The sequence below is a fragment of the Cyprinus carpio genome, chromosome A24 (assembly GCF_018340385.1).
Source record: "Cyprinus carpio isolate SPL01 chromosome A24, ASM1834038v1, whole genome shotgun sequence".
NCBI classification, from domain to species: domain Eukaryota; kingdom Metazoa; phylum Chordata; class Actinopteri; order Cypriniformes; family Cyprinidae; genus Cyprinus; species Cyprinus carpio.
The window spans coordinates 11,950,924-11,966,918 of NC_056595.1; the positions used below are offsets into that span (position 1 = coordinate 11,950,924).

Consider the following 15,995-nt stretch of genomic DNA (forward strand, 5'->3'; position numbering starts at 1 on the left):
AATTATTCCCAGAATTCTTTCCTTTTTTTATTTGCATGTTTTTTATTGTGTTTATTATGTTTTTTTTTTTATTTTTTTTTATATTTCATTATCCAAGTATTGCTTTTTCTGGGTAAAGCAACAGTTACCATACAGTAATTTTTCAAGCAAAGCAGTGGTGCTGTGCCCGTCTGAAATCATGCGTTCTTTATATTGGTGAAACTCACTCAAAGTCTTTCACTTAAGTTTAAACCTGCGTTTAAATCTCTGAGCTGAAAGAGAGGCGTAAAAGAGAAATCACAGCACGCCCCGAGTCCATTTACTAAATGTCAACGATCCTTTTAGCTTAAACATATTTGTATCATCTTTTTGTGCTGGTAATGTGAAATCAAACAAAAACCTGAAGACCCTGCCTAACACTACATCAATATGATTTCGAGTAATTTGTTCTTTTCAGGTTTTTTTTTTTTTTTTTTTTGTTTTTTTTTTTTCTTCTTCATATTATTGCTGCGTTGGATGGATCTATCTATCTATGACATCATCAATAGCATTTGGTTTTTGTCTCCAGCATATCCACGTTCATCCTCTCTCTGTCGCTGTCCAGAAGGTGGTTCTGCGTGTGTTCCCATCGACGTATGGCACCATCCCACTGAGCGAACAGTGACAAGAGAAGGAAAAAAGACAGATATTGACATAGGCGGAAATACGGGGGGGGGGGGTGGGGGGGACAGGACCCCCCCATCTGAGGGTTGCCCCCCACAAAAATATTTATGAAAACCAGTCTGTGTTATTTTAAGTAACAACGTTTTATATTTTAAACAATTGTGTAAGTAGTAAAACAACACAAACGTGGCAAAAATGCGTTTTAAGTTTAGAAACATTGTGAGTCCCCCCTCCCTTGCCTCAGTGCTTTGGTCCAAATGCCTGCTTTCCTCTTTTTCATCACCTACACACACGAGTCCGGTGAGAGAGAGCAAAGCCAATAGTAGTAGAACTCCTGTAAGTAAGGCTGTCAAGGCTATTTTATTCACTCAAACATCGGATAAAGTTCACTTAAACCGTGGACTTGGCAACAGACACGAGCGCGGTCTCGATGCGACCCATGAACAATGAGTTCAAAGAAGTCTCATGGTCATTGGGCCCTATCATAGACTCGGCGCAATGTGGCGCCAGGCACGACGCAAGTGTTTTTTTGCTAGTTTCAGCTTGACGCAGTTATCATTTTCACATCCTGCGGCACGTTGTTTAAACAGCAAATGCATTTGTGCCCAATTGTGCACCCACTGGCGTGCTGGTCTGAAAAGGCGCAGTGTTGGCGCATTGCTATTTTGAGGCAACTGAAATAGACTGTGCCACTGACCAACTGAAAACTGGTCTAAAACCAATGGTGCAATATTTTGTTAATTAAAGTGCGCATAAGTAATATGCACCTATAGGCGGGTGAACAATGTGCATGCACTGCTTATTACCATAGACTATTACATACACAGACTTACAAACATGGCAAATATTAAAAATAAAAGGTTTACAATTTAAAAGATTATTATTCTGCCCCGTAGATGGTTACTCTCTGTAGAAGTATTCAGTCTTTGCTCTTGCAAATTCCACCACGTAAATAGCGAATCCGACAGGGCGCGAGCTTAAAACTGGATTTTAAAGGGAATGGGAGATGAGACTCTGATTGGTTTATTGCATGTTACGCCCAAAACACACCCATTACTCATTAAGAGAATAGGGACAACCCTTTTAGACCATGTGTCAGGCACGCCGACCATTTTCCCCATCGTTAAACTTGCAAAAGTGGATTCAGACACACCCTAAGTGCACTTGCGCCGTGCGCTTCAGACCATGTGCTTAGATCATTAAAATAGGGCCCTTAGTGTTAAAGTTATGTTTTTGTTTTTTTCTAACTCTTAGTCCTGTGTCAAATGTCCCCCCACCCCCCCCCCCCACCCCCCTGTAACTCTTAGTCCTGTGTCAAATGTCCTTTTTAGTTTTCATCATATTAGTCAATTCTACACTCTTTTTTGTTTATTCAAGTTTTGTTTTGGTAAATGGATTTTTTTTATTATGGATTTAATAGACAGAGCCGTAGATCACTTACAAGCTACGCAATATCACGTTCATTGTCGCACATGAATCGCCTTCGATAATGAACGCGATATTGCGTAGCTTGTCAGTGATCTACGGCTCTGTCTATTAAATGCCGCTCCATTTGAAAGCAGGTGATGGAGAAAAGCGCTAATCAGAAACGGCTTTACTGACGAAATGCACGTGACAATCGCATGCGATATATCGCCCAGCCCTAGTACCAGATACCCCAGGAGACCTATCGGCACCCTGTGGAATCAATACCTCACTAAGTGGCTGCTGTTTTATGGGCTAAAGAAGGTCCTACAGGATATTTGATAGGTGGCCATAATGTAATGGCTCATCACTGTATATCTCTGTTCCTATATATGTCTGTGTATATGTATATGTATATCTTGATGGAGATGGCTAAACTCCAATTTATATGTTTGCCAGTGTTTTCAGATTATCAGTAAACAGAGGAAAGTAAATGTGTCCTTCTAAGAGAAAAACTCTTGACATCTGGCTACCACAAGCAAGAAAACTGCTGGAGGCCTATATTTTTTCTCCTCTTTTTTGTTTAAAAAAAATATAGAGAGATTATATATGCCTGTAGATACATTAACTGTTTAATGATGTTGTGAAAAACAAATATTTTTCATCAGTTTTCATTAACAAAATAAACTCTAGTATTAAACAATGGTTTTACTTACAGAGCTGCTGACCATGTTGTTGTGATACGGGTGCCAGCTGACGTCCCTCACACATGCGTCATGATTGGACAATTTGGACACAATGCTTCCCGTCAACACATCGTAGACTACAAAAAAAAAATGGGAGGAGGTGAAATAAAATAGATTTGGATAATAATAAAAAGCCACTTTGAAAGACTTTCACACTTGTAATCATTATCTGCTTACTGATGATTTTGCCTGTTGAACAGCCTGTGTAAATGAACTTCTGTCCAGTGCTGAATTCAGGGGAAAAGCGGCAGCGAATGAGTGTGTGCAGAACCCCGTGACCCCTGTAGGTCATCACTGAGGTGTCACCAGACAGCTTATGCCTCTTTAGTGCTGCAGGCCAACAAAATAATAAGTCAGAACAAGCGCTTTGTGTTCAATTGTAAAATTAAGGTTGACCATAAACCAACAGGGCTTGCAGGTCAATTATAGTTGCTCAAGCATGCTAAGAATGCTAACACACCTCTCCCTGCTGCCAGCGGTAGTCCCAGTTCTTCTGTTGTGTGACAGCGAGAGCCGTGAGGCTGCAAGCTCCCTCTTTAGGTGCAAACTTCCTCACGTCCCACAGCTTAATGGTCTGATCTTTGGAGTTGCTGATCAAGTACCGAGCGTCGCCCTATAGGAAAACATACATACATGGATTTGAACCTGCAAATTTTATGATAACAGTCCAGCTCTTTAACTGTTTAACTACCTTCATCTTGTTCACTGTGACATATAATACATGGCCAAAAGTATGTGGACATCCACGATTTGCTTTTATGCACCAGGACGCAGCTGGAATAGTCAAACCTTTTATGGAGGACTAATTTGATTTTGTGATTGAGTTAGTTTATTTTTTAGTTGAACTTTTTTTTGAGGAATAGAATTGTTTTATATATATTATTTTATTAATTTTTCGTTTGGACGCATTTTGTTTCTTTTATTTTTATTGATAAATGATTCCTATATATGCACCCCTGTTTAAAGTTTGGGGTCAGGAGGATTTAAAAAATAATAATACTTATATTCAGCAAGCATGCATTAAATTCAGCAAAGGTGACAGTAAAGACTTTCTTTCACATTGTTACTTAAGATTTTTATTATAAATGAATGCTCTATTGACCATTCTATTTTTCAGTTCAGTTTTCAGCATTGATAATAAGAAGAAATGTTTCTTGAGCACCAAATCAGAATGATTTTTGAAGGATCATGTGATGCTGAAGACTGGAGTAATATCTGCTAAAAATTCAGCTTTGCATCACAGGAATAAATTACATTTTAAAAGTGTTAAAAATAGAAAACAGTTATTTTAAATAGTAATAATATTTCACCTTGTTACAGTTTTTTTATTGTATTTCTGATCAAATAAATGCAGCCTTGGTTAAAACATCGATAAAACTTTTTTTCCAAAATAATAAAAAAATTATACTGACTCCAAACTTTTGAACTGAAGTGTATATTGTATCATACTCACAATCATCTGGTTTATAATCACATATTATTACGTAAAAGGTCTGTGCAGTGTGTTGTAACTGTATTGTAAACACTATGTCTTGACCATTCCACAAATATACTAGTATGGGAATGTGCTATTATACCTTGGCTGTGTATGAAGGGTGATTCGCCATCAATCTGTGTCCAGCCAGATGACCCACCGGATGTGGTCTGTCTTCTCTGAGGGTACGTCTGTCCCATAACTACACAGAGCATCATCACTGCCTGGAGAACAGCAGCTGTGATGAACTGTCTGCAAACGCGACGGCATTCACGTTCATCTCATGAGCGTCGATCTGAAAGATTGTTGAGATTAAAGAAAGAAAAATAACACTTGATGTCATGCTACAGAGGATAATGTCTGGATATTGTTCTCATTAAATCTAGCTTGCATATTAATGAGGACTTTAAATTCAGAACGATAGACAGAATGATAGATAGAAGGTTTAAAATCACAGGATAGACTAATAAATTTGACAGACTTGACAGTAGAGTTAACTGATATTGAACAATAAAAAGCTTGCGCCATTTAATTCACAAATTTTCTACCTTTATTGTATTTAGAAGTGCAGCAGATTTAGAAGTGAAGCACTACTTTTTTGGGTTACTGTCTTTTTTTTGATTGTTTTTTTTTGGGTATTTGTGACTTTTTCTTATCCAGTAGCCTCTAAATAAATATTTTTTATTATTATATTATTAAGAGTGCACAATGTATACCCTTCTAGTACTTTACTAATGTGTGAACCATACCTTTAGTGTTCTCTTGTTTTGTTCACGATCTCAAAACACATACAGGCAGCCATCGTTTGCACTGATTTGACATGGAGAGAAAAAGCGCATCATCATTAAGAACAAACAGAAACGAGCGCTTAGTTTTCTTCTGTATGAGTTGGTGGTGTATCCTTGCTATAAATAATTAAAATTAATGAATTAAAATAAACACTAAATAACACTCCAATAGTGGAAATCAGAAACGCAAAACATTTTGGAAAAAAGTATCCAGATTAAAAAAAAATTATAATATTGAGTTAGGCAAAGGGGATTGTTTCTGGGTTAGTATACTTAGACCATAGTATATTACTAATCCCGCCTAAAAATTTCTTTTCCATCTGTGGATGCTGCTAGAGAGAAAACACAGAACCTCCTTCATCCGGACTGAAGAAGAAAAGTCCACCTGTCAGCATTAGCACCACAATGAACATTAACAACGAAAGTAATTACTATGGTGATTACATCAAATATAGCTCATAGACTATACTGGAACATATATCCAAATATAAATCTTTAAACTCATTTTCATTCACCACACAGCCCTGGGGGGGAGGAACAGAGCAAGACCAAAACCTCTAAAAGCATAATATTACAGTTTCTTATCACAGGATTGGTCACTAAATGTTCAAACTGCAATGCAGAGACGCTGTCAACATGTAATGCGAATGTTGATGCCAGGGCAGCAGAAAGACCCACTAAGCAAGTCAGCCATTACACTAATTGGCACATGGTGTTATGGCGCTTGAATACATATATCTACTAGAAATTTCAAATATAGGAGGCGTTCTTGTTCTTACATATTAAGCTCATAATCAATATCTAGTTAGCTAGATATGATGTCTTTGCTACAGTAATGAGTAGAGCCCTACCGATATGGGTTTTTTGGGGCCGATACCGATACGTATTAGGGACGTAAAAAAAATTGTCTCCTACCGATGTTCACAGCCGATATTCTTTGTTTATTTTTATAGTACAGTACCAGCAAAAGTTTGGAAACTTTCCTATGCGTGGGTGTCCAAAACATTTGACTATTCACTAGCATACCACTCACAGTATATCGCTGCCAATTTATATAGATAAACTTGCCTATACAGTTATGAGCCAGATGCCCTGATCAAATACTGGGTCATTTGGGTCTAGCGATACGAGCTGTAGGGAGGTTAGGGCAGAACACCATTGCTCAATAAACTTGATGATTCCAAAGCTGAGTTTCACCCGCCTCTACTGGACAAGCAAAGTCGACGATTCTCAGTCCTATCTTGTCTGCACCCCCCTTCCCTCTTATTCGCGCGAGCCAGTTCATTTCAGTTTCGGAAAATTCCCGCCCATCCACGCGATTTGCTTTTCGTTGTTCCCGAGTTCAAAAAACATTTGATGGTACTAGTATATAAAACCTACCAGTATATACATAAACAAAATAGATAGCCATAAATTCAATTTTTGCAATGATCAATCAATGGGGATCAAACACTTATAATACGTGTACAGAAATGTAATGGAGGCAGGGATTTAACAATTTAACAATAAACTTTATTATCCAAAATGAGTGCAAATACAAGGAGTGCACTGAACTGCTAAAGTTTGAAAGTTATTCACCTTACTGAAAGTTCCACTTCAACTATTCCGTGAAGTTATTTCACTTCACGAAAAATTCATTCCACGGATTTTGGGGGATCCCTTCAGCTCGAGGATCCCTCTCGAACAGCCACCCTCAATGCATCAGTATCACCCCAGGATTGCTAGATATCACTCGGCGCCGGGAAACGCGAAGTCAACCACCAGTAACTCCCGAACCCTGGGGCCTATCGCCGCAGGGGTGGTCTTATTCGAAAGAGGGCCTCTAGACATCCACGGATTTTGTGTTTGGAGAGAGTTCCTCGAGCTAACGGGATCCCCGAATTTGGTGCGGATTCGCCATGCCGTTACGGAGATACTGGTCATTCAAAGTTTCAATGGTTTTCCATAGACTTTAGCTTTAAAAGCATTTCATCCAGGTAGCCAGTATGCAAACAATGGAGCACAACATGCTGGACAAAACTAAGAATGAAACCATTTCGAAGCATTTTATCTGCATTATATGTTCTGTAAAAAAATACTTTTCATATCGGCGGCCTATTTTTGCGATCATGATATATCAGTGACAGGCTCAAATCGGCCGATGGTAATATCGGCAAAACGTACCCTATCGGCCCAAAAACGATATATCGGTCGGGCTCTAGTTAATGAGTGTCGAAATGGAATAAATATACAAAGAAGTGAGCTCATAAATAACCAGAAACTTGTCGCATTTAAAATAAACAAAACAACAACCCCAACTGGGTCATACTTTGAAAACAAACTTCCTTCACCATTTCACTTTGCCAGTGTGTTTAAGGTTTTGGTGAGCTAACAATAATGTGATGGCGGTAGGGATGAATGGTTATGGAAATCTTATTCTAATGCTGTCATCCACATGAAGAGGAAGCAAAAGGTGATTACCTGAGTTTTTAATGCTTGAAAATTTCAATATGAGGGAACACTAACTTGAAGGTCCAGAGCGGTGTGGTGTTTCACGGTCCCCATCTACCTGCAAAACATGGACTAAAGAGAGGAGGCACAGACAGATCTGTCATAACAGGAATAAATGGCCAGTAGTGCCAACAAAGTCTAGGTTTAACTGATTTGGGCCCTGGTTACTGTAGTCAGGACCAGCTGGAGTACAGCACACAATGTGCATCAGGGGTGAAACACACATCCAGAATGCTCCAGGCCACGTCGTCTATGGCCCTTCACTGTCTTCGTTAGAGTAAAACGACCCCTACTAGTGTCATATAACCTGATCTTCTGATCTATAAAAAACAGACAGAAAAAAGGAGAGGTAAAAATACTGTTTGCGCTACACAATTCAAATGGTTGGTTCAAAGATTTTGTGTGTTTGTTTTTTGAAATAAGTCTCATTCTTCACGTAGGCTGTATTTATTTGATCAAAATACAGTAAAAACATTACTATCTGTGAAATATCATTACTATTTAAAATGAATGTTTTCTATTTTAATATTTTTTTAAATGTGATTTATGTTTTGTGATGGCAAAGCTGATTGTATAGCCGCCATTTTACTCCATCTTCAGTGTCACATGATCCTTGAAATCATTCTAATATGCTGATTGGTGCTCAGCATTTCTTCTTATATTAATGAAAACAGCTTTGTAGCTTAATATTTTCTGTGTAAAAACAATGAGCATTTTTTCAGGATTATTGTTGAGTATAATGTTCAAAAGAACAGCGTTTATTTGAAATTTTTGTAACATTATAAACGCTTTTAGTGTCACTTCATCAGTCTTATGCATTCTTGCATTCTTACAAAAATAAAAAAAAATCTTGCTGACCCCAAAACTTTTGAACGGGTAGAGTTTTATGTTCTAAAAATAAAGCCAAAAAAAAAGATTTTAAAACAATTACTTTGTAGAACTTTTGTTATGCATTTGAACATGTATGAACATCTAAAAATAGAAAATAAATACTGATGACAAAGTCTTGAATTACAGGTTTCACCTTGGCATGCAGACAGGGAACATGTTTTCCCTCATCACTGTAGACTCCACAAAAGACTTTCTGCTGGTAAGTGTCCTTGTATTACCACATGATTAGGCAGGGGAAACTATGAGGATATGTATATTAATTATTTATATACATATGCAAAGAGATGATCAGTTTTAGAAAATATCTCTATTTCAAATGTACTGACAACATGTGCCCCTGTATCTGTGAGTATATAGTATTTAAATGTTTCAAATATACATATTATTGTTGTAGCATTGCATTAATGTTGCACTCCTACTGTGAACGGATTCGGCTGCACTCCCCACGTGAGAGCAAAACTTGAGAGAAATGACCCAGACCGTCCTTTTTCCCGCTCAGAAAGAAATACACAGTTAGAGGTTATAGAAAGCTACACATTTCTGAACTCTACTCCTGTTTGGCTGTATAAAGATTCCTGATTTCTTAATTACAAATCTGAAGGAGCTGCAAAGTAAAAGAGCTGGATGAACTGATCATTCAGACCACATTGTATCGTTACTATAAATGCTCTGTACCATTTAAGATGAATATCTATTAGGGGGTGTAACGGTACACAAACATGATGGTTTGGTTCGTACCTCGGGTTTGACATCACGGTTCAGTAAGGTTTTAGTACAGCAGGGGGGAAACGAAAAACACATACACATATATACTTTTTTTTATTATAACAGAGGTTTTACTGAACAAATTGGCTCTTTCTTTAAAAAAATTCAATAATAATGAAAATTTAACAATCTACCTCAGCTTATGCTCTAAAGTGGGGAGCACTTTTATATTACCATAAGGTTACAATAACAAAAGAGCCCCAAACTTAAATTCACAATTACTATTTATTTTTAAAACATAATAATCAAACACTCAATTAAAAAAACTGTATGCAAATGAAGTTCCACTCGTGCAGTGGTTTAAAACAATGCTGTATTGTGTCGATACAAATGTGTACTTGAAACGAAAAGACCAGTACCAAATATTTTTCGGGGGAACGAAACACGTGTACCGTTACACACCTAATATCCACAGATCTGCCTTACCTCTGCCAGCATTTGTGTGAAACTGTATCTGCTCCCATTTATGCCTGAGGAAGCAGTGGCAAGCAGGAATCTGTGTGCGGATCTCACTGCGGTCAACCTTCCTGTGTGTCTGGTTGGGCATCAACACTGAGAGAGTATAAAAACGGCCATAGTTAAATGACCACAGAAGTGTGTAAGGGGGTCAATGGAGTATTTGGGGGGGGGGGGAGGGGGGCACCATTCGGGGGGGGGCTCACTCAAGTTATGAGGGGGGGGTGGGGGTGCCATATAGTCCATCATTCCCAACTGGAGGGTCATATCGATGCACCATTTCTAACTCTAGCCTGGAGGCCCATCCAGGCCCCATCGCTGTCCTCATCTGAGTCTGAATATGACTGCACGAGCTGTAGGCCCGTTGCTCCACTTCCATGGACCAGGCGGACCTGGCCCCTATTGTAGAGAAAAAGGTAGAACTATTCTGACCCGTATGACAAAAGAGGAAAGTGGTAGAGTTCCAGAACATACAGCCCAGGTGGTAAAGGGATCGCCAAATAAATGTTATGTAGGTTATGTATATAATTACCTCAGCTCCGTATAGGTACGCCAGCAGAACTTGTGCTAAGTCACGTTCTCTTCAGACCTGACTGCCTCTCAGACTGTGTGTGACCCGTCTGATTGGAATTCTGGTTGGGTTCTGGTTTCAGACTGGTCTGGATTGTTGCCAGAGCCCCGACTGCGGCACACCCCCCGTACCCAGAACGTTTGCGGACTGAGAGCCCATAGACTGATTCTGTCTGCCAACCATAATTACTCAGAAATAAGCAATACAAGCAATCACATTCATGTCATTATAAAAAAGAAATAGTAATAAATATGCTAAAATTTATTTAAAGCAGGACATTGAACACTATCGGACTTTTAGTAATTATGTTGAATCTATGACATACATCCAAATAATAAGCGAAATACCTGTGTTGGCAAAGCTGAATATTCAGCAGCCATTACTCATTCAGTTTTCAGTGCCACATGATCTTTCAGAAATATGCTGATTTTGTTATCAATTATTATTATTATTATTATCAATACTGAAAACAGTTGTGCTGCCTAATATTTTGTGGAAACTGAAACATTCAATTTCAGGATTCTTTGGTGACTTAGAAAGTTTAAAGAGACCAAAATTAATTGAAAAAGAAATCATTTGTAATATTAAAAATGTCTTTATTGTCACTGTTACATGTAGATCAATTTAATGCACTTCTGAATAAAAACATGAATTTATTTATTTTTTTATTCTTACTGATCCCAAATGTTTGAATAGTACTATGCATGTTAAATTATTGAGATGGAAAAAAAAAAGTAGTTTAAACAAATTTCACTTAAAACTTTGTTAAGGTTTTTTAATGCATTTTAACATGTTTGAGAAATACTAAGCACAGAGAATTATTGTTAGCATTATTATTATTTAAAAAAGTAAGACAAACAATTCTAGGGATTATCTTAGAGACATTTAACACATCTTTAGTAATACTGTAAATAATAGGACATACACACAATTAATAAGAAATATACTTGCCTGACTATAAATTTGTGATGGACATGACACAATGCATAAATATGTATTTATATGTATATATATATGTACGAAATGAACACTGATGTAGTGCATTAATTGTGTGGTATGTCAGTGTATTAACATCCCACTATTTTAATAAGACCACCAAAAACATAAACAGGTGATTTAAACTAATGTTGACTTTGCAGCTGATGTGACTGACAGGCGTGCATGCTAATATGACAGGCTCGAACTGAAAGGAGCAAATGGCATGGGACGAACTTTGAATTGCTTCATATTTACAAACTAAGAGTTTAAAAAAGCAAAATACATAAGAGCCTACTTTTTACGTTAAAAATGCACCCAAAACAGCCCTTTGTTATTTATAGCGCTCAAGCTAGCACACAGTTAAGCGACCTACAATAGAGACCTACCCCAGTTAAATGGTAAACAGCGCTTTGACAGCTCTTCTGCTCCGTTGGCTTTCTTCCTGCAGACCTCGGTGAAGAACCACCAAACAATGTTATCAAAATTGAAGCTTGTAAACGTGTGAGTTCAGGAAGCTAAACGCCTCTGTTTCCCTGAGTAGGGTTTAAGACGGTCTAGGGTCGTGACGCGCCATGTTGTTTACGGTCTCGCGCGACTCGCCTTCCTTCTCGCGTCACGTGACACAGATACGCTCTCTCACAGAGCAAACACAAATAATAGAAACAGCACATTCACATAATGACACATAGGTCTTTGACAGTTACGCCGTCTATATTGAAAATATTGATTTTCCAGCAACAAACCATTAACAGTGCACTCCTAATAAGTAGAAACTGCAGATTTTTTTCATTGTCATGAGCTCCCAAATATATACAAAAATATATTAAAAAAAAAAAAATAACGATAAACTTTTATTCAGCATTGGAAGTGACTCAAAAAAATTAGCTAGCAAAGTTCTCGATTAGATAAATTAGATACACTACACTAAAAGCTACATGTGGTATGTTTAGTTTTCCTAATTGTAAAAACAATAAAAAATAGTCTGATGTCATTTATAAAATATATGGGTATATAAGCAAACATAAACAAATTCCAAAAGAAATTAAAAAAAGAAAAAATAGTAAATTATTCAGAGGAAAACAGCAGAGAACACAAGCAAGAGGTCAGCACACAGAGGTAAAATGTGTCAATAATTATAAAATTACAGACGCTAAAAAAACAGCAAGACCCTGAAACGACCTGATGTTAGACTTTCCATCACTTCTAACACATAATTGAATTTTGCTGGTTGAGAAATGAGACTCTGGATGACCTCTTATGATGTCACTGTTGTGACATCACTGGAAGTTAGTCTGTTCGGAGCCTGTAAAAGGAACAAAGCTGTGTCAGTTCATCTGGCTGAGACTTAAGTCCCTTCTCAGATACAGTGTGACTTGTGAGTTCTACACAGCAGTTGTGTTTTGTACAATCCAAATAGCAAATGAAATGGCAATTGGTCTTCAGGGGAGGATGACGATAAACCATGGGGGTCATTGCTTGTCAGTGATTTGCACCCAGATGTGATCCGAACAATTATTGCATAAAGAATTCCACCATTTCAGACCAATCTGTTCTGTGAGCGTGTGTTTACAATAACCAACTGGTCTTGTGGGTTGGTTTTTGTGATTTTTGAACAACGGCAGCATGCAGAAAACACTATGGCTCTGAATATTTTGGAACTCATGGGCAAAAACCAATATGCATCACATGGTCTAACACATGAATATTAAGGTCCTAGCCAGGCACCAATAACAGGTTTGCTATATATGATGCCTGTTTTCAAACTTCTGGGGAGGTTCTGCAGCCCAGAGAGTTCTTCCAAATGAACGGCAAACCAAAAGAAAAGAAGAGCAGCTCTGATGCTCCATCTGAACCCTCCGGGCCGTCGTGGAGAAGAAGGCTTGCAAATACTGCAAGAAGTTTTTTCACAACTGCTTTGAACAGGCCATTCATACTTCTTCACCTATTCTCACTTAATAGTATTTCATAAACAACAAAGTGTAAAGAAGGTTTGGAAATTTTATTAGTATTTCATAAACAACACGAATAAAGATGTAAGAGTTTAAAAGAGTGCTCGGCAATAGTAATGTTAGTACGATGGGAGAAGAAACCGTATCTAAATTGATTATTTATTTGATAATAATATTATTTATAGAAATCATAGTTTCTCGTTTTCGTAAAGGTACAATTGCACCATCTGCTGGACAGTTTTGTTAGACTGATGTACATATAATTAACAACGATCTATAATGTAAAAACATTTGGCTAGTGCTGTGCTGCCTAAAAGTTTAGGAATATTTAATCTTTTGAATTTTTGATTTAGTTTTCCGTTACCGAGCTCCTCAAGGTACATACATGCATACATACAAAATTAAATCCCTAAGCAGTATGTGTGGGGGACTTTTTGAACGTATTCTTGGTGTGTAATGTAAAAATGAAATCATTCATTTAGATGTTAGTGCTGGTTGAATTTTAGAGCTGGGGGGGCTTTTAATTATAAGCCACATTTTGAACCGGAAGTACTCAGTTGTATCCAGCGTCTGTGTTTTCAAGAAGAAACTTGTTTTGTTATTTTAATTCGTGGTGAGTTGTGACCGCTGTACATTTAATTAGCCACAATATAGATTTTATTCATGAGATTTATAGATCACTTAAAGAAGAAAATGTAAAAATAATGTGATTTATTTCGCTTTCAAAAATTGTGTAGGAACTCTGTTGTTATGGGAACAATCTGCTTTTATGAGACGGTTTATAGAAAAATAAGAGAACAAATATGTAAATACCCAAGTACAGCAAAAGATAATAAACACAAAAACGAGCCTTATAAACGTCTGTCATTATTATCTCAAAAGTTTTGTGTTTTATTTCTAAGATTCTTCCTATTTGTCTCTGCTTCTCATATGCTGACTTAACAATAATTCAGATTTTTCTCATAAGCCTGATGTTTTGTTTTGTTGTTTGCAGGAGTAATACAGCGCCTGTGAAACAATGGGTTTGTAAAGTTACCTTGAGTTATATTTATTTGCAAATAGGAAATTGTAACATCTCGACCAGCTTGCGTGCTTTTTGTATATCGGCATTTAATGGGAACCTACAACATACATTCGTATTCATCCTTATTCCTGTTAGCTTCAATTTCAAGCTTCTTATTCCCTTAAGTGTCCAAATAAAAACATTTTCCGGCAGATGTTGAAGAGCGGACTTATGGTGGTGTGAAGGCCCGGATGCCATGTATGTAAAGCTGATCTCTTCAGATGGCCAGGAGTCATTGTGAAGAGAGAGCATGCTTTAACCTCTGGCACATCAAGGCTATGCTGAGTGGACCTGGTGAGTGTGAAACATGGTCAAAGTCTAGCTGTTATATTGTGAAATTCTTCCATCACTCATTTGTTTTCAAAAACATTTTAGCAATATCTGACCAGAAGGAGGAAGCGCTAAACTAACAGTTGCATGCTCTCTTCTAGGTCAGTTTGCGGAAAAATGAAACCCAACGAGGTGAACTTCCGGGAGATCCCGTCTCATGTTCTCTCCAAAGTCTGCATGATATTTTACCTATAAAGTGGCGTTATACCAACAGCTCGACAGAGATCCCAGAATTCCCCATTGCTCCTGAGATTGCCCTGGGAATTGCTTATGGCTGCAAACTTTCTAGACTGTTAGATTGGAATGGAGAAGTGTTATACTGTGACCGCTTACTGGCCATCATAGATGTTCTAATGATTTCTGATTGTGTATTTATGAATGTTTTGTATTTTTTGTTCCATTGTAATTTCAAATGGCTAGATAATTGATGGTGTTATGTGTGCAGTGTTTAAATGTCTTACAATCATTTTGTATTTGGAAGTCTTTTGCAATTGTCCTAGTGCCATTCACACTAGGAATAAAACTGGATGAACCAAATATATCATTGCCACACCTCTATGTCGTTGTTTTTTGACTGGTTTAATAATTAATACAGCAACAAAGAATAAACAAAATTGACTTGCATATTCTATGAGAAGACACCAAGTGAACCACAAAGTGAAGGAAGAAGCTCTAGTATTTTTTTCACAAACAGTGATAGAGATCTTAGATACAATTATTGTAAACTATTAATAATGATAATACATACTTATTGAAATTAAGAATTTTTAAAGGGTTCCTGACCCAAAAAATAAAACAATGTTTTTAATAATAGATATCTTATTAAAAAAGTATAGATATTTATTGATTATTATATAACTATTATATAATAATTATTAAGAAGGAAGATTGTATCTGAAAAGTTGCTGTAATAGAGTAATATAATAATACAGTCAGATATTTATTAAAAAGAATAGATATAATAATATAATTATAACTAGTATTAATAATAATAAGTAAAACCCAAAAATAATAAAAAACGTTCCAAACCTGTGCCTTTCTTTCTTTGAGAGAATAATGAATTAATAGACATTTATATAGAGAGAGAGAGAGAGAGAGAGAGAGAGCGCTCGTGTGTCACGTGATGGTGACGTCAGTCGCCCTGCGGGTGCGCCCACTGATGCAGGGGGATCCATCATGGCGTCGAGCAGGTAAGATCACCAGCTGACATTCTAGCTCTGTGTAATCTGTCAATTGAAATCATTTGATCAAGTGTCGAGTGTGTCATCTTGATAGTGTAAATGGTGTTTTTTTTTATACGTCCTAATTAAGGGATCGAATATCGTTGTGTTTTATTCGGAAATCATAACTTGTCCTCCTCGCTGCTCCTGAGCTGTCAGGGTGAGAATTATCATCGGTGCTTTGAAAAGCAACAGCTGGCGAGCAGGAATCACATAAACTACTGATTT

General features: G+C 37.3%; 2 pseudogenes; one reads left to right on the forward strand and one right to left on the reverse strand.

Annotated features, from left to right (window-relative positions):
* Positions 1 to 492: 492 nt before the first annotated feature.
* Positions 493 to 13,137, reverse strand: LOC109085102 (annotated as a pseudogene).
* A 961-nt stretch (positions 13,138 to 14,098) lies between these two features.
* LOC122135506 lies at positions 14,099 to 14,852 on the forward strand (annotated as a pseudogene).
* Positions 14,853 to 15,995: the final 1,143 nt, after the last annotated feature.